This window comes from Neovison vison, chromosome 8 (assembly GCF_020171115.1).
Source record: "Neovison vison isolate M4711 chromosome 8, ASM_NN_V1, whole genome shotgun sequence".
Taxonomy (NCBI): Eukaryota; Metazoa; Chordata; class Mammalia; order Carnivora; family Mustelidae; genus Neogale; species Neogale vison.
Window position 1 is genome coordinate 134,791,629 of NC_058098.1, and position 19,612 is coordinate 134,811,240.

Sequence of the window (19,612 nt, forward strand, 5' to 3'; positions counted from 1 at the left end):
GGTTTTCTAGTCTATGACATCGAAAATGTATCTGAACTTGGAGTCCAATCCTTGCTCTCACACTTACCAGGTAGTAGACCCAGAGCTGCTTCCGTGAGCCCCTCTTCAGGCTCATACACTCACCTGTAGTTACCAGACGTATGTGGGCCATGCTCTCAGTCACCAGATTCTGCCTCCACAAGTCTTTCTTCTCCACAGGTGGCCCATTGCCAGTGGCAAGCTGATGCAGGCTTACCTATGTTCAGCGCCTTTGTCTTAATTCGGGACATCATGGAAGGGCCATCCCAGCTCCAGATCTCCTCATAGGAACAATGGAAATCTCACGTGAAACCATTGTGGGTCAACTTTTTCCTCTGCTGAGTCCTGCTTTCCTCCTTCCTCACTGTGTACCTCCTGAGAAGACAACCCACCCCACACCCAAGGAAACCCCTGCACACAAATCTCAGTCTCAGAGCATGGTTCCAGGGAGGCTAAACTAAGACACTGGGTGTATATAATTTAACAAAGCAACATCTTAGTGCCTCGGTTTCCTCATCTGTAAAGTAAAGAATGAAAGAGGTCTTGGAGGATTAAATGAGAAAAACCACACATGTACACACACAAGACATAGACAGATGCGGATTACTCAGCGGTTATATGTTTACTTATTTTTTTAAATGCTAAAACATATACCAACCAAAACCCAATTATTAGTTGGACAATTCCTCAATTTATAACTTTACATTATATAGAACATCATTAGATTCACGATTTCATGAGAAAGCAGTGATTTTCTGTTGGGAAGATAACAACCTTTCCCAATTAGGAGCTTACAGAAAGCTTCCTGTTTATCCTTTCCAGTGGGAAATGAATACTGTTATTTCATGACATCATTTCTGTGGTTAATTGAGCCTTTATTTATCACTTCTTATTTTTCTCAAAGTTTCCACATGCTATATAAATGAAAAATAATTGGAAATCTGGTTCCCTGTTAGCTACTTTTTCTCTTTTTGAGAGACAAGAAACCAACTTCTATCCATAGGCAAGCAAAGGGGAGTAACTTTTTTTGGTGTTAAAATGCAGGTGGTGGGGGTGCCTGGGTGTCTCAGTCAGTTAAGCAGCTTCCTTCGGCTCAAGTTGTGATCCTAAAAATGCTGGGGTCGAGCTCCGCGTTGGGCTCCCTGAGTCGGGCTCCCTGCTTAGCGGAGAGCCTGCTTCTCCCTCCCCCTATGCCTGCCACTCTGCCTACTTGTGCTTTCTATCTGTTTGTCAAATAAGTAAGTAAGTAAATAAATGAATACATACATACATACATTTTATAAGAGAGATAAAATGCAGGTTGTGCAAGTAACCAAAAGCAAGGATTTGGAAGGGTGTGTGGTGGGGCGGGGGAGTGAAAATGAGAAGATAAAGGAAGAATCAGAAGAACCTAGGGGCAATCAGGCTTTAAAATGGACTATAAACCACAAGTTTATTGTTTGAACTGAGTTTTTGCAAAGGGTTAAAAAAATGCAAAAATAGGATTAACCATCTGAAAAAATAGGGAGTGTATTTTATGAGCCGGGTGCCCATCAACAACTAATTGACCAAGACATTACAGAACACAGTGCATGAACTTCTCTGTAATCCCAATCATGGTCTAATGCTTTCCGCTTGAAGAAATTAACTTGTCCAAGGCCTCACAGCTAATAAAAGGCTGAGCCAGTATTCAAATCCAGCTCTTTTATTCCAAAGTCCTGCGTGGCGCCCCATAAATCCATCGTATGCATTATATCAAGTGTTCCTCCCTGTGGAACACATTAGCGGGTACACTATTTTTATAGAGCATGTAAATAAAAACAATGAATAGGAAAGTGCCTCGCACGGTCCTGGGAATACAGACAGACACTCAGCCAAATACTTGTTAAATCTAAACGCATAGCTGCATCCGCCATCCCATCTGTGCTCTTTATGCATTCTTAGGTAGTTGAAAAAATTAAGTGACCAGCAATTCTTTCTGTATGAGCTGCAAATAGAGAGCTGTAATTTTAATTGTAATGTAGATCACTCTGTCAGTTGTGGCTTTGGGACAGCCTTGCTAACCTAGATCTACTTGTTCCTAAAAGGCAAGGGTTGTCTGCTTCTGTGTCATACACTGTCTCCCTGTGGTCTCACCTCGGAAGGCACCAGCTTCAGAAGGGCCTGGGAGTTCAGAACCGGATATGCCTGGGCTTGTGTCCTGCCTCAAAGCACATTAGTTTGATGACTGTGTCATTTCACATTAAAAAAAAAAAAAAAAAGATCTCTGTAGAGAGAGAAGAAGAGAGAGAGCACGTCTGATGGGGGTGCACAAAGCCGATCCCCCAACAGTGGTGGGGGGGATGGGCTCCATCACATGACCCTGCCATCATGACTGGAGCCAAAATCAAGAGGTTCCACTTAACCAACTGAGCCCCCCAGCTGCCCTCACATTTTTGTGCTTCCAATGTACATATACAAAATAAAAATCACAATATCTCTCACACAAGTATTGTATGATAGACACTAAATAAAAGAAATATAAAATAAATAAAAAATAAAATAAAAAGAAATATAAAATATAAAATAAGTATAAAATAAGACTCATAGTATCATTTCAATGAACATAACTTTCCCCTTCTCTCCCATCTGATATTATAAACAAATGCACACACATATATGCATATAAACATTCTATATGCATATAGAATATACATACACACACGTGTGTGTGTGTGTATATATATATATATATCTTTAGTAAACGTTAGTTTCCATCCCTTCGTAAGTAAAACAATAAAAATATCAAACCATAATGTTACATTTAAATACATATATTTGGGGCACCTGGGTGGCTCAGTGGGTTTAGCCTCTGCCTTCAGCTCAGGTCATGATCTCAGGGTCCTGGGATCAAGCCCAGCATGGGGCTCTCTGCTCAGCAGGGAACCTGCTTCCCTTCTCTACCTGCCTGTCTGCCTACTTGTGATCTCTGTCAAATAAATTCTAAAAATCTTAAATTTAAATAAATAAATGCATGTATTCGATAATCGTAGTAACCTTCTGACTTTAAAGGCAATTGGCCACCATTTGCTAAAAGTCAATTTTATTATTTTTATTGCAGCAAATATTCTTTCTCCTGTTGAAATGGAACAGTGTCAGTGATCTAAATGGTACTGTGATAGCGGAAGTTCTTTCTTGATTCTTCTAAAGCCCCCAGTGGGCTTATTGTCCCCAGAGCAGCAGGTGGACTCTCACCCTTAATTGAAGGGAAATCTGTGGCTCTTGACCGACCATTTCTACTCCCCAAATGAAAACCAGAACAAGCAAGTAAAGCATTCACACTTGATGCTGAGATTTTCCAGCATTGATTTTTTTTGTTTTCACAGCTCAGCAAAAGGTTCTGAGAACCAATTTTTTTCCTTTTCAACTCTTCTCCTAAATTATTACAAAGGGCTCTCATTTTACCGAATTTGTTCTCTTATGGATGCATTTCCCCTCCCTGCCCCAGTCACTAGATAAAAAGAGAAAGCTCTTTTAGATGAAAAGAGGAGTCAGAGAATTCTCTGCTTTCATGAACACTGCCAGAAATGGTATTGTAAACACATCTTGCATTTGCTATTTCTAATTTTCCCCCAGAGTTCTTTAATTTTTCCTTTTGTGTTTAAAGGAACTCTATGCTCTTTTCAGCCAACGAAGAATTAAAACCAAACCCAGTTTTTCAAATACAGACATTTACATTTCAATGTTCTTTAGAGGAAGAAAGAAATGCAGTCGTCGCTAATGGCAGCAGGGTGCCTCTGAGCCCTGCAGGTGTCTGCACTTTGTGTTTCCTTTCCGGCTCTAGAATAAACCCTGCCCTTGGCCCAGAATGGGAACGGGAGGGCTGAAAATAAAGACACAAATTTGGCGCAGGACTGCTGGCCTTTCACAGCTCGGAGAGCTGTCCCTTCACCAGCCATTAACAGAGCAGCTAATCTGTCATGCGTGGGTGACATGGCTGTGAATAAGGCGAACAGGAAGCCCCCTGAGAGGCGAATACCACCGTCCGCTCTCATTGACCTCTCATGGCAAAGCTAATAGGTGATCCGGGGCCAGACAGAATGCTTGAATTCGTCAGAGAAATACAGTCATGCAGTCACGTTTCTATGTGCAGATAGATCTACAGATTGGAGCAAATAAGGAAGGGTAGCGCTGTTTTAGAATACATATTTAAGTTTTTTTCCAAATACAAGCACGCAGTTTAAAGAGAAAACAAAGGAGCACAACCAAAAGACACAAATTGGGTAGGTCTACAGGTGCTCATTGAAACACCCAGCAGTCGGCTGTGCTTCACACAAACCAGGTTCCCGTTCTCCAGAGACAACCTCGACTAATGGTTGATTTCCTTGGCAGTATTTTCTCCTCATCTCTCAACAGCAGGATGACACTGCTGTTTGTAGGTTTTCAGTCTGAGGCATTGTCTGAAGACTCTGCCTGGACATCCTCTGCCCCACCACATAAAGCGTACACATCCCGCACCCTCCCAATTTTGCAAATACAATCATGCGGTCATTTGCATTGGATGAATAGTCAGTCCCCAAGTTATTATGACCAGGTAAATGCTGTTCACTACGATTATTATCCATTCTCTGCAAAATATTTTGTTAAATTTGGAATGTTATTTCAGAGATAATTTCCTAATTTATTTTCCTTGCCTATTGTGTTGTTCACTAACATTTCCTGGGTATGTACAATTTTCCATCCCCAACATTTCCCTGGGTAGGTACAATTTTCTCTACCTAAATCCAAAAGCATGAGGTGTTCTGTTCCGTGGCCTCTTCGCAAATGTCTTGCAGAGCCTTTGAACAAATTCAGTGTGGGCAGACTGTTATCTGCCTTGCCCTTCACCATTCGCCCTGTGCAATCTCTTCATCTCTAATTTGTTTGACCCCCTCTCTCCTTGATCCCACAGCTTTCTCTCTTTGGTTTTATTTCTCCTTTAGGTAGAGCATAGCATCTGAATGTTTCTTTAGAAAAAGTATATAGTGTGTAATTTTGTGATATTCTAAACATCTAAAAATGTGTTTATTCTACTCTCACATTTAAGTGATAGTTGGGATGTAGACATTTAGGTTGGAGAGGCATTATTATCGCTGGTTTTCAGTGTTGCTGATAAGAAGTGCACTGCATTACTGGTGCTTGTCGTTTTGTTGGAGTTTTTCCCCCACTCCCTGGAAATTTTAGGGCCACCCCATTGCTCCTCTTGTTCTGCAGTTTCACCATTTTATCCCTAGGTATGGCCCTAAATTCATATTTTGAGCCAAGTACCATCTATCCATCCCTAATGTGAAAGCATTATTTTCCTTTTGGGAACTGATCTGGAAATATTTGATATGTTCTCCTTCTCTTTCTAAAGGCGTGTTTTTCTAGTGCACAAATAATTCAGACGCTCAACTCCTGTACTGGTCCTCTCATGTCCTTCTCTTCTTTTTCTCCTATTTCTGTTGTTTTATTTTCTGTTATGTTTTTGGAGATTCACCTCATCTTGTCTTCGCAGAATTATGAAATATTAGATGTGAGAGACCTCAAAACACAACACAAAATGAAACAAACATCAGTTCCCTCAGAGAGATGTTCTGGATCTTTGGTAACAGACACATTCCTCCAGGGTCTGGTGGTCTCTCCATGTCTGCTTTTATTTACAAATAAGGCATGAAAAAGTTGACTTAACGAAGTACCCTATAGCGATTAAAAGGGATGAGCTACTGAAATATGGGACAGCATAGGCCAGTCTTACGAATATATTGTTGAACCAAAGAAGTTAGGCTAAGAGTGTATATGATTTCATTTATATATGTTTTAATCAGGCAAACCTCAATCATGTTGTTAGATTCTCTTGGAGGAATTGCTGGTTTGGGGAGGGCAAAGGGTTGTTCAGGGGTGCTGGCGATGTTATTTCCCGAGCTGGATATAACCTACCTAAATGTGTTTTCTTTTTTGATAATTCATCAGGCATAACCATTTTGCATTTTCAAATTTTAAATCTTAGGCATAACCATTTTGCATTTTCAAATTTTAAATCTTAAAATTCTTATTGGGACAGTCCTTTTTCCTAATGCACCAAAAGCTTTTTGTACGATAAAGTAAAACACAAGGATTTAAAAGCACAGGTCTTGGGCACCTGGGTGGCTCAGTTGGATAAACTTCCAAGGCTTGGGTTTTGGCTCAGGTCATGATCTTGGGATTCTGGGATGGAGCCCTACCTTGGCTTCCATGCTCAGTGTCAGTACAGATTCTGCTTGTCCCTCTCCCCCTCCCCGTTCCTCCCCCAGTCTGTGCTCTCTCTCTCTCTCTCTCACTCACTCTCTCAAATAAATCAATAAAGTCTTAAAAAAAAAAAAAGTCCCACAGTTGTTTATTGTAAGGTCATCTACCTAAGCTTGTCCTATGGAGAGGAAATCCCAATATTAGTATCTTTCATTCTTTCCTATTAGGCTGATTTTTCTAGGATAGACTATGCACATCTCCTGATTGAAAGGTAGAGCTTTACCACATTCAAGCAGCTGAGTTCCTCCCTCAGATATGAAGGATATTTGCACATATATACAGACTTCTTAAAAATTAATAACCTGTTTATTAAGGTATAATTCACACCATAATGCTTTTTGAAGTGTACAATTCAGTGGTCTTAGATGATTCAACTCAATCCTCACAACCTTATAAAGTTAGTATTAATATTGTCCCCACTTTATGTATGCTGACGCTGAGGCCAGAAGGGATTAAATGGCTTCCCAAATACCTTGAATGAGAGCATAAATACAAAGTACTAAGCAACATGCATTCAACAGGACAGATAGTCAATTAATATGAGCTATCTTTTCCTTTTGTTGAGTAATGAAAAGACATTTTGGATATTGTCATAATACACCAATCATTATTTAACATTGACTTAGTCTGTGTTCCATTCCAGGCACGTGTGAAATCCTAGGGTATAGTGATAATTGGCCTTTGACCCTGCCCTCAAAAATGCTCACAGATGCCTCAGAAGGAGACTCAGAAACAAACTCATAAACATGTATGTGTTATCTGGTGATGACCGTCACTGTATCTAGCACAAAGTGTGAGTTAAAGCAAGTTGGAATCAATTTTTCACATGTATATCATTTTTAAAGCATGTACTCTCTTAAGCAGAATGTAAACATATGAATAGAGCAAAACATTCATTGCTCATGGAGCTCCCCCACTCAGCCGAGAGATGCAGCCTATGACCACCCAGTAAAATGAGTAATATCTAGCTCCTATGGGAAACAAGAGCCCAGTGGAGAGCAAATGACCTCCAGCTGGGGCTAGTCTGAGAAGGTTTGAATTAGCACTTAAAAGGAGAGCAAGAACTTAGAAGCTCAGAGAAGCAAAGTGGACACTTAAGATAAGAATGTGTTTAATTTTATTCACTGATTCATGCCACACTTATTTATTAAGCGTATAAAATATTCCAGGCATAAGGAAATCACAAGAGGCACAAAGATGAATAACATATCACTTGTACATGAGAAGAGCTCACTATCCAAGAGGAAACAAAGAATAGCATAGACTGAGCCCAGAGTCATGACTCTGTGAATGAATCCACACATATGGGGGTGAAGAGGGCCCTTGGGAATTTGGTCCTCCGGGAGGGTCTTTCTCAGAGCGATCCAGAAAAGTGGGTTAGCTATATTGCTGCTCGTGGTGCTGGTGGTCAGGGTTCTCTAGGGGAGTCTCCGCAGCCAGAATCAGCAAGGACAAGTGAAAATACAAAACAGGCCGAGTAGAAGCAGAGGCAAACCACGAGAGTGGGCTGAGATGCGAGTCAGAAAAGTCCGTTGGCAGCAGAGTGACAAAGCCCTCAGGGGTTCTTGCAGCAGGCGCTGGAGTGGTCCGCTGAGCTCCCATTGATTGAGAAGTCGTGGACAACAAGCCTGTCTACAAGTAGAGTCAGGACAGACGTTCTGCTACTGCTCTGAACAGTATTCTCTGATCAAATAAGGAGATAGGTCAATGTTGCTGGTCAAGGAGAAACTTCACGGAGGAGGTGATATGTATATTGGCCAGATAGGGTTCTGCAGGGTGCAGATGGGGAGCCGTGAAAGGTCACTTGATGCGGGGCTCACAGCGTGTTCCAAGGCTTGGGGGTGAACGGGTGCATGGCTACATGGGGTGTTCAGGGAATATGAGCATTCTGGCTTTTTTAGCACAATGCATGAGTGGGAAGAAACAGTGGGATATGAGGCTTGCAGAGAATTTCAGAGAACTCTAATTAGATGTGAAGGGGGGAAGCTTTGTTGCAGAAATGATGTGTTTTTTTCTTAGTTTTCCAGTTATATTTATTTTCCCTTTAAGTCCAAATAGGATTAAAATTTTATACATTTTACAAATTGAATGGACTTCATTTTTTTTCCCCCAAAAGAAGGACATAACGGTGGTGTGGGGGTTAATTTTATGTGTCAACTTGACTGGGGTGCCAAGTAGGTGGTCAGGCATTATTCTGGGTGTTTCTCTGAGGGTATTTTTGGATGAGGTTAACATTTAAATCAGTAGACTGACGAAAGCAGACTGTGTATGTACACACACACACACACACACAGACACACACTATTGGTTCTGTTTCTATGGAGACTCCTAATTCAAATGCTAAGAACCTCTTTTCTGACCCACTATCCAGCCATTCTTTATCCAGTTATCAGACTTAGGTTTTGAAATACCCCATCATTTCGCAAGCAGCAGCCTGAGATGAATCTGTGGAAAAAGAAACAAATTAGTAAGTGTAAAGCGTCCCAGCAGCTTTCCTGGGGACACGGGGCGAGGGGCCATTAGTGCCTTGATTTCTGCGTAAACACGTGTGCACTAACATCACAGCACAGAGAACCCTGCTCAGGAATGTGTCTCATGGCTCTCAGTCCGAATCCTTGCTTGGTTTCCTGCCACTCATGTAATCAGAGGCAATAGCTTAAGTTCAGAGGCCTCGATGCGCTCTTCAGTAAAATGGAGAAGCAAGAAGGGGCTTACCTACAGATCCAGGTGAGACGAGGTATCCGAAACCTTGGCATGTGAAAAACCACGGTAAATACCACTGCCTTCCCCGAGTCCTCGTCAGTGCCAGACTATGTCAGTCCTCTGTCCTCTCTGCTTCCCCACCTTGCCTCTCTGACCTCCCCCATGAAGAGAAATATACGGTAATTGGAGGAAAATCCCTTTTGTAAGCCTTTTGGTTTCCTGTGTCTTCTGTCTTCTGAGCACATACAAGTTTCAGTTGTTCCTTGGCTTATCATCATTGGAAACACCAAAAAACAAAACAAAACAAAACAAAACTTTCATTACCTATGGCCAGGTATATAATATACCATGTAGTCGTCATCTGACATACAGTTGGTTGTACCCTAAAATATTTTGCTTTTTAGTATGTATGAATTCATTCAGATAATGAAATCTCAGGAAGAAAGCTAAGGGATCATGCAAATCCGTTCTTGCAGAGTTGGGCCTGTGATTACACACACACACACATACACACACACACACACACACTCATAAACATTAACAACCACCCACAAATATGTTTTATGAGCTTTCATGAGAAGCCTCCAGGGGCTTTTGCAAAGTCACCTGGTTAATCTCTAAATTAATCTTTGTGCAAACAAAATTCCTGTAAGCCGTTTAGCGGGCGACTCCAGAGACAGGGCAGTATACAAGCTCCTGACAGTGCATTGTGGGCTCGATGTCTTTAAGAGCTCTCTTTTCTACCCCGACCAGCATACTGCGTGCTTCAGGCTATACTCCTTAAGTCCTGGCGTATGTGTGCCTATATATATATGTGCAGTAGCATTTTTTTTTTGCCTTTCAATTAAACTCTCCAGATTATAAACATACCCTCGATGTCCTAGGAAAGAAAGAAAGATCATCTGGCCTGAACCCCTCTTTTTGCAACTGCATAAGATGATAGAAGAAAAACATCAACTTTTTTGTGTTCCTGTTACGGGTTGAATTGTGACTCTTAAAATGATGTGGGAAGGTTCTAACCCCTGGTACCTGTGGATGTGACCTCATTTGGGACTAGTGTCTTTGTGGGTGTAGTTAAGTTGAAATGAAGTCACACTGGAGAGGGTGTGCCCTTACTCCCATCTGACTGCTATCCTTATAAGAGGAAAACTCCGTGTGAGGAGAGATGCACAGAGAGAGGTCCCATGCGAGGGCACGGGCACATGAGGAAGGCGGCCGTGTGACCCTGGGGAGAGAGAGACTTCGGGGATGCACTTCTAAGACAGGAAATACCAAGGGTTGCTGAAGACAAGCAGAGACTAGGGGAGAGGGCATAGCCCTGCTTGTACATTGATTTGGGTCTTGCAGCCTCCAGAATTGTCGGAGAATAAATTTCTGTTGTTTTGGGTCTCCCGGGTTGTGCTCCTTGGTTACAGAGACCCTATGAAATGAATAGAGTCCCACAATAGCAAACAAGCAGACCGTTACTTGAATACTCTGCTGAGTTTCTAGGTTGATAAAATATGAAATGAGAGCAGCAGAATTTCTTTGTAAGAGGGATTAAATAACGGTTACCTGATGGGAGACGGAAGGTGCCTATGCACGATATGAGAAAATGTCAGTTGCTGATAACAGAACACGGGAGGGACGATTGGAATCACGGTAGGTTCCGCCTCCTATACCTGTGCCAGCTTTTCCCTAATACTCCTACCGTGCACTATGTTCAATTCCAAAATAAGGAAATAGTAAGCATCTTAATTATCTAGACAGAGGATTTGGTGCTCCTTTGGAAAGGCAGAACATGTAAGAATTTTAAAGCTGGACCTATATTGTGTATAAACCAGACCCGAAGCCAGTAATGCAAAATGGATACCCATTGGTGCTAGAACCAAACTCTTGGACTTTGGGCAAACGGCTTAAATCTAAACTTCATTTTCCACCCCTGCAATAGGCATATAATAATAGCTTCTATATATAATTTTAGAATGAAGCGTGGTGATGCAGTGCATTCCGAGTGGCTAGTTCACGTCCTCGTGATAGCACTCTGTGTGTATTATGTGCTCAAAGGAGCAAGGGATGAAACGTGGCATGGGGGTGGGGAGGGCGGGAGGTGGCTGTCCCGGTGAAGGAGAGAAGGGGAGGCCCGCGATGAGCTTTGTTCAAATTACAGATAAGAGCATTTTAAATGCGTTGATAATGTGTTTGTCATCCCACCGTCCTGTGCCTGCCTTTCAGAGAAGAAAGTGCCTTACTTTTAGAGGTGGATTTCTTTCAACATTCGGTGTGAAGCTCGTGGTTTATAAAAGTCATCGGTCTGGTTCCTCTTTACGCACTCTTTACGCACCCACCCTCAGAGCCCAAGAAAAGTCATCATCGCTCTCATCCATAGAACTTTAAACTTGAAAATGTGATTTCACACAGGGTAACCTATTTGATTATTCAATAACCAGCAAGTGGTTGGCATGAAAATGTGTTCTGTGCACATAACAGATGAGGACACAAAGGCCTGATATGGGGGGAGCTGCCCGGGCCACAGCCTGGGGGGTGCTTAAGTGCAATGCTCCCCTCCTACCCAGAGCCTCTGCACACACCCAGGAAGATGTCCTCTCTTCCCTTTCACCCTGCCTAATGTCTCCCCATTATTCGAAATTCAGTGCAAGTGTTTCTTCTGGGAGGACATAACCACGAAGATCTTTTGTGGTTCCTTGGACTTGACTTACTCTCCCTCCTATCATTGTTGTACCACACTTGAGTGAAGCATTCCTTTCTTTTTTTTTTTTAAGATTTTATTTATTTATTTGACAGACAGAGCTCACAAGTAGGCAGAGAAGCAGGCAGAGAGAGAGGAGGAAGCAGGTTCCCCGCTGAGCAGAGAGCCCGATGCGGGGCTTGATCCCAGGACCCTGGGATCATGACCTGAGCCGAAGGCAGAAGCTTTAACCCACTGAGCCACCCAGGTGCCCCTGAAGCATTCCCTTCTTTGTCAGAAAAAGAAATGGTCTCTTTGAGGAGAAGGAACATGGCAGCAGAGTGTAACACAGAAAGGAGTGGGGGTATTCTCTGCACAAGACGAAGGTGGTGTGGAACCACACACAGAGCACGGAGCTAGAAGAAAGCTTTAGTTTAATGTCATACTTGACTTCTTCTCACCCCTTCCTAGGTTAGCCGTCATTCCTGAGCACTGTCCACATGCATCTGATAACTGTAATATAGTCTGCGCTCTTTCTTTTCATGGCCTTGCTTAGGGAAGTTTGAGAAAGATACCATTCATGCTTGAGACAGTTTTTATTTTGAATTTTGAAAAGGTTTTATTTATTCATTTATTCATTTATGTGAGAGCGAGACAGAGCATGAGTGAGGGGCTCAGTCCTAGGACTGGAGATCATGACCGGAGCTGAAAGCAGACGCTTAACTGACTGAGCCCCCCAGGCACCCCTCGAAACAGTTTTTTTCACCAAATCTTGATCAAAGAGCAATGAATATGATTCACCTTGATGGTGATGATAAAAATAATCCAAGTTCCACCAGATCTCTCGCAAGGTTAACCCTACCACAAACGTGTACTCCGGGGACAAACCCAGCCAAACTGAGAAGGCTAACCCAGAGAAGGAATCAGTGAGCAGGACAATTTAGACTCAACCAAGAATGCTTTCACGTCAGTTTGCCATTGAACCAGCAATCAAATGAGGCAAAAGGTGTTCATGAGACCAGGGGTACTTGGAAGCTTGAGCTGTGACCAGTCTTTCCTTCAGTCTACCGGTTCTCCTGATCTCAAAGGGGTAGCCCAAGGTCCATGTGCTTTCAGCAGACCTCATGATAAAGTTGGAAGATCGTAGAAATGCTGCCTTGAGGTGGATAAGAAACTCCATGTCAGTCTTCTAGATCCACTCGAGTAACAAAGTAACTAAAAGTAAAAATAAAAAACAAGAATACACTCAAGTTTCATATTTTACATGGCTATTTGTTATTCCCTCATTGGGTCTCCTTAAATTGTCCTCTAACAGGTTCAACCATAAACACCATGTTATGTATGCCCTTTTAATGTATTTTCCAGAAGCGGACCAAATGTGTTACAAAAGCAAAGGATTTTTTTTTTTTCCTTTCATCTCCTGTCTTGAGACATGCTGTGTAGATCCTCTCTTCGCTTCCTATTGATGCTATTTTAGACATACCTCATAGGTGTCCCGTGACTTTTCAGTTATAAGAGTAAGTCTCATTTTGGGCGCCTGGGTGGCTCAGTCAGTTAAGTGTCTGCCTTTGGTTCAGGTCAGGATCCCAGGGTTCTGGGATCAAGTTCTGCATGGGGCTCCCTGCTCAGCAAGGAGCCTGCTTCTCCTTCTGCCTCTCTCTCTCTCTCTCTCTCTGTCTCTCATGAATAAATAAATAAAATCTTTAAAAAAAAGAATAAGTCTCATTTTGAAAATTAAGACACTCTGGTTTCAGTAAAACCCTAAAATAAAGGAGCATATCCAAATGGCCAATACACATGTGGGAAAAATATTTGAAGTCACTCGTATCCAGGGACATAAAAATCAAAGTAACAATACCATAACGCTTTACATTTAAAAACTGGTAACAATTTTAAAGTTGTGCAGTACACAGTGGAGTCAAAAGTGTCACAAAAAGATCCCCTATTATGTTTTTGACAGAAATGTGAATTGTTACAGTTTTTTAGACAATGGTCTAGCAACAGCCATGAAAACGTGAAATTAAACATTTCCTTTGACCCTCAAATCTCACTCCTGGGAATCTCTTTTGCAAAATGAAAACACGACTGTGTCAGGGTATACATGATGGAATCGTTATTAAAACATTGGTTTGTAGAGGGAAAAATTAGAAAACCAGTGAAAGTCCATCAACTGGAGACTGTCAGAATAAATCATGCCGCAGTCCCCACAGTGATATTGAATAGCGTGTAGTCATTAAAACAAAATACAGGAAAGTTTATATAATAGGGCCTCATTGGGAAAAACAAGCAAAGAGCAATGATCTTATTAACTTCAACGTATGTACAAATAAAGAGATATATTTATGTTTATTTACTATATATAATTATATATTCTGTTATATAGGAATAAATATTGATTCATGTTACATATAAAAGAGTTTAATGACATGAATTATGAATCATCTAGTTGTAGTGAAGGGCGAATTTGGAGTTGGGAAGACAGAAAGTAGAGGGAGAGTTTCAAGCAAAGTAAAAACAAAGTAAACTGATAATAATAGCAGTGTGTATGTATACTATGATCACACTGGCATGTGTATGACACAATGATATACACACAACTAAATCAGAGACAAATACAAATATGTACAGATAACTAGACTTGGTGAATCTGACCATTTCCAAAAATTTGGGACACAAAGAAAAAATAAATCAGTAAAGCAAGTCCTTCTTCCTGTTTGTTGTTCTTGCTGTTATTTTTTTTAGAAGAAGAGAGAGGGAGCCTGAACTGGGGGAGGGACAGGGAAAGAGGGAGAGAGAATCACAACCAGACGCCACACTGAACACAGAGCCTTGCACAAGGCTCAATCTCACGACCTTGAGATCATGACCTGAGTGGAAACCAAGAGTCCAGCGCTTAACCAACGGAGCCACCCAGGTGACCCCCTACTTTCTATTTTTTAACAACCTGTTTATAGGAATTTTTACTTTTTTTTTAAAAGATTTTATTTATTTGACAGATGGAGATCACAAGTAGGCAGTGAGGCAGGCAGAGAGAGAGAGGGGGAAGCAGGCTCCCGGCTGAGCAGAAAGCCCGATGTGGAGCTCGATCCCAAAACCCTGAGACCATGACTTGAGCTGAAGACAGAGTCTTTAACCCACTGAGCCACCCAGGTGTTCCAGAATTTTTTTTCTATGTAAAAGTTTTAGATGTGCCAGAATGTGCCAGAACCAAGAGGACAAGTTTGACAAGCTATCTTCCCCAGGAGCTCCAGGATTTCCTAGTCCAAACTGGTGTCGGAAGATCTCCATTTTTCTTTCTGGTCCCTGAAGCTTAATGGCTTTGTGCCGAATTACCATTTGCTCAAAAGACACAAAGTGCTCCATCCTGTATTAAGGAAAGCTCTCAAAACTTTTGGATTCTAAAGGAATATTTACCCATCAAAAGGACCACATAGGGTGCCTGGGTGGCTCAGTGGGTTAAGCCGCTGCCTTCGGCTCAGGTCATAATCTCGGGGTCCTGGGATCGAGTCCCGCATCGGGCTCTCTGCTCAGCAGGGAGCCTGCTTCCTCCTCTCTCTCTCTGCCTGCCTCTCTGCCTACTTGTAATCTCTCTCTGTCAAATAAATGAATAAAAAAATCTTTAAAAAAAAAAAAAGGACCACATAAATACATCAGAAATTCTAAAAGTTCAGAGGTTGATCGTGGAATGATTAAGCCTCTCTCCTGCGTGTGGAAAGGCATTTATGCTTCATTATTTATATTTCTAACCTGAACAAACATTCCAGGAAGTCATTCAGTCTATAAATTATGATTATCAATTGTAATAAATGTGTTTGTATCTTAGAAGGAGCTATTCCATAATTACTCTTATTTCTTAAACAACAGAAAATGCATGCGCTGCATAATATCTTTATTGCAGATATCCTCTTGTGATTGCTGTTCTTTTTTTTCTTTTTTAAGATTTTATTTATTTATTTGACAGAGATCACAAGTAGGCAGAGGGGTGGGGGAGGCAGCAGGCTCCCGTGGAGCAGAGACATCTAATAATACAGTACTGTTTTTTTGTTGTTGTTGTTTGTTTGTTTGTTTGTTTTTCCAATTTATTTATTTTCAGAAAAACAGTATTCATTATTTTTTCACCACACCCAGTGCTCCATGCCAGCTGTGCCCTCTATAATACCCACCACCTGGTACCCCAACCTCCCACCCCCCCCCGCCACTTCAAACCCCTCAGATTGTTTTTCAGAGTCCATAGTCTCTCATGGTTCATCTCCCCTTCCAATTTACCCAAAAGCACATACCCTCCGGACAGATCATCAAAGCAAAAGATCAACAGGGAAATAAAGGCCTTAAATGATACACCGGATGAGATGGACATCACAGTACTGTTGAACTCACAGGAGCAGAGAGTAGTATTGGTGGTTGCCAGGGGCTAGGAGGGGCAAGGGAAATTGGGGACATGCTGTCAAAGGGTACAGACTTCCAGTGAGAAGATACATAAGTTCTGAGGTTCTAACACACAGCAGAATGATTATAGTCAGGAACCCTGTAGTAGATACTTTCAAGTGGCAAAGAGAGTAGATCTTCAACGTTCTTACCACAAAAAATGAAATGATAATTATGTAATTTGGTGAATGTGTGAGCTAACTCTATGGCAATAGAGGCAATCATATTGCAATATCAAATCAATAGTTGTGCACCTGAAACTTACCCAATGTTAAATGCCAATTATATATCAGTATGGCTTGAATGGGAGTGGGGAGTGGCAAAGCAAAATTGCTAAGCAAAAAAAAAGGGGGGGGGAGTAGCTACCCTTTATTGGGTTCTTATCAAATAACAACCATAGTACTATTTGAAGGTTGTATTACTTTCATTCTCATACCTCATCTCAATGCTATGCCTCATAGCAGCATTTTCAGAATATGAAACTCATTTTGCCTGGAGAAAAGGACATTCTCAAACGAAGCAGTATAACTCTTGGTTTTAGAGCAATGCAGCCAGGAGAAATTGAGTTTTGCTATAGAGAGTAAATGGGTTCCCCTCCTTAGTACAGCACAAGTCCCCTGTGCCACACATCACTCCGGATCAACCCTTAAAATCTTTTCATTTGCAGAGACAACGGAGGAAAGCAGAAAGCGTTCCTTCCCAAGTCAGCTTTCTGTCTGAACTGCAAAGATTAGGTCAGGACTGGACTAACAGAGCAGTTCTTTATGTGTTCCAGTGTCCTACTAGAGACGAAGCATTGTTTATCCACATCCAGCTTTCTATTCCAGAGTCAAAATTGTATTCTGCCCCAGTCTGTTAGAGATTTGCATGGTTTGCATGGTTCGTACCGTCGATTTCTCTGCAAGAATGTCAACTTGGACAGAAACTTTTAATCTTCTGGGCATATCCTAAGGCTCACTGAATAAATAGATGAGTGCCTACCTTCAGGGGGCGCCCTCGTCTGGTTCACATCTCTATCTTCCGCTGCCATTGCACCACTTTCTCCTTCCTGGTGAGGCAAACGGAAGACAAGGCAGAGGTTCCGTTACATGACAAGTGGCCTCAACTTGCTTTGCTCAGGAGGAACGCGTGCAAGCCTCATGATGAAAATGTTCTTGTCAAGTGCTGGGTAGAAGAGAGACGAATAGATAGATTTTCATCTCATCCCAATCTAGAAGTTACTTTTCCCTCCAAGGGGCAAATTCTGGATTTGTTTCTCAGGACATAGGTCTTCTTGCAGCACATACAGCAAGAAACAATAGTTTTAATAATGATTTTGTTGTTGTTTACCTAAGAGGAACGGATGGAGCAACAGCATAAATGGTGACTATTTTTTCCACCTATAACTGCAAAGATTTACTTTAAGAATCATAAATTCTGGTGCATTCTATTGACTGGGCATCAAAGGGTTCACAGTGCTTTATAGTCATCATTTTATTTATGCCTCATGGCAGCCTTCTGATGTAGATAATTTATGGAATGCTTTTCCAACGGAGATGTCTAGGGGATGAACCTTCTCCATAAACCATGTCTATGAGAATTATTTTTTTTTTTTACTTTTATTGTTATTTTTTTAGCACTTTGGTGACCTGCAGGAAAGCTATAAGGGTGTACTTCTCAACAGTATCAAGCAGCAGCGGACTACACAAAATGGTGAGTTCATGGTGGCCAGTTCTCCAGACCCACCACAAGCTGCACTGTGTAAGGACCACCAGCCGAGAGAGTCTCTGTGACATGGGGATTACATTCTCTTTGGGTATCTATGAGCAAATGAAAAAAAAAAAACAACTGTGCTTTTTATCAGCCAAGGAAATATTATTTTACTGTAGCTTTGTTTCTGTTTCTGCTTCTGTTTCTGTTTCTGTCCCCCCCCACCATGGCCTCTGATTCATAACATCTTGGTTTCTTCTATAGGTAATATAGGTAGGAACTATTACTAGTAATTCCATTTTACAGATGAGAAGATACAAATACAAAGAAGAAGTTAAGGGTCTTATTCAAAATCAGAAAATTAGTAAATGTTAAGGCCAGGATCTGGCACATTGAGCACTGTCTTTTTTCCATGGGAGATGCTTTCCTGCTTTGTTGAAGATGAGTTGACCATAGAGTTGAGAGTCCATTTCTGGGTTCTCTATTCTGTTCCATTGATCTATTTGTCTGTTTTTATGCCTGTACCATACTGTCTTGATGATTACAGCGCTGTGATGCCACGAGCTTTGGTTTTCATTTTCAGCATTCCTCTGGCTATTCCGAGTCTTTTCTGATTCCATACAAATTTTAGAATTGTTTGTTCCAGCTCTGTGAAAAATTTGGATGGTATTTTGCCAAGGATTGCATTGACATGTGTAGGTTGCTCTGGGTAGCAGTCAAGCTCTCTCTTACAGATGACATGATACTTTATGTGAAAAACTGAAAAGACTCCACCCCAAAATTGCTAGAACTCATACAGGAATTCAGAAATCAATGCACAGAAATCAGTTTCCATACACTAACAATGAGATAGAAGAAAGAAATTAAGGAATTGATTGCATTTACAATTGCACCAAAAACCACAAGGTATCCAGGAATAAACCTAACCAGAGAGGTAAAGGATCTATACTCTACAAACTACAGAACACTTATGAAAGAAACTGAGGAAGAAAAAGAAAAGGAATAACATTCCATGCTCATAGATTAGAAGAAGAACTATTCTTAACATGTCTATGCTACCCACAGTGACTTCTTAAATAAGGTTGCTTGCTCAAAGTTTATTAAGGTCTTTTCTGATTAACTTTATACCAGGTCTTTACATGTATTTAATAAGTATTTGGTGAAAGAATGACTGGCTGAATTAATGAATTAATAAGTGAATGAGGCCCTAAAGAACACATAATATAAATTATGATATTAAATTTATAAACAGGAAATGATATTTCTGCTCTGGAGGAAATAAAATTAAAATGTATTTCCTCAGGCAGCAGTAATAAAGGTAATTAGAAAAACAGAGACTTTGAAAATGGTGTATTTTAGAATTAACAGACCTGGATGTGGGCAAAGAGGCCAAAGACTGAGATGTAGCCTAAATATACCCTCGCCATTTAATCTTGCAGAAATCCCTAGCATCACTGAGTTTCCGTTTCTCCTTCCGTGAAAGGAGAAAATAATTGTTAACCTGCAAGACTCATAGAGCTGATGGGAAGATCAAAAGTACTCATGGATAGAAACATGATTTATAAAGTGAATACACTACAGAAAGTAATTACTGGTAGAGAGCGTCAAAATGGGGAAAGGGCTTGAATGTGAATGAGGAAGTAGCACAGAGATTAAACAGGCCAAGAAATATAGTAAAACCGATATTAAGTAAATATCACACAAATGAACACACACGTATGCCTGGGAAATCCATTAGGTCCATAGGAGCATCTGCCAGGATTCTCCCTGTTGGAGTGGAGGCCGGCAGGATTGTTGTTCTTGAGTTGTTGGGCATCACATCCCTACCTAAGGAAGGCACTCTAT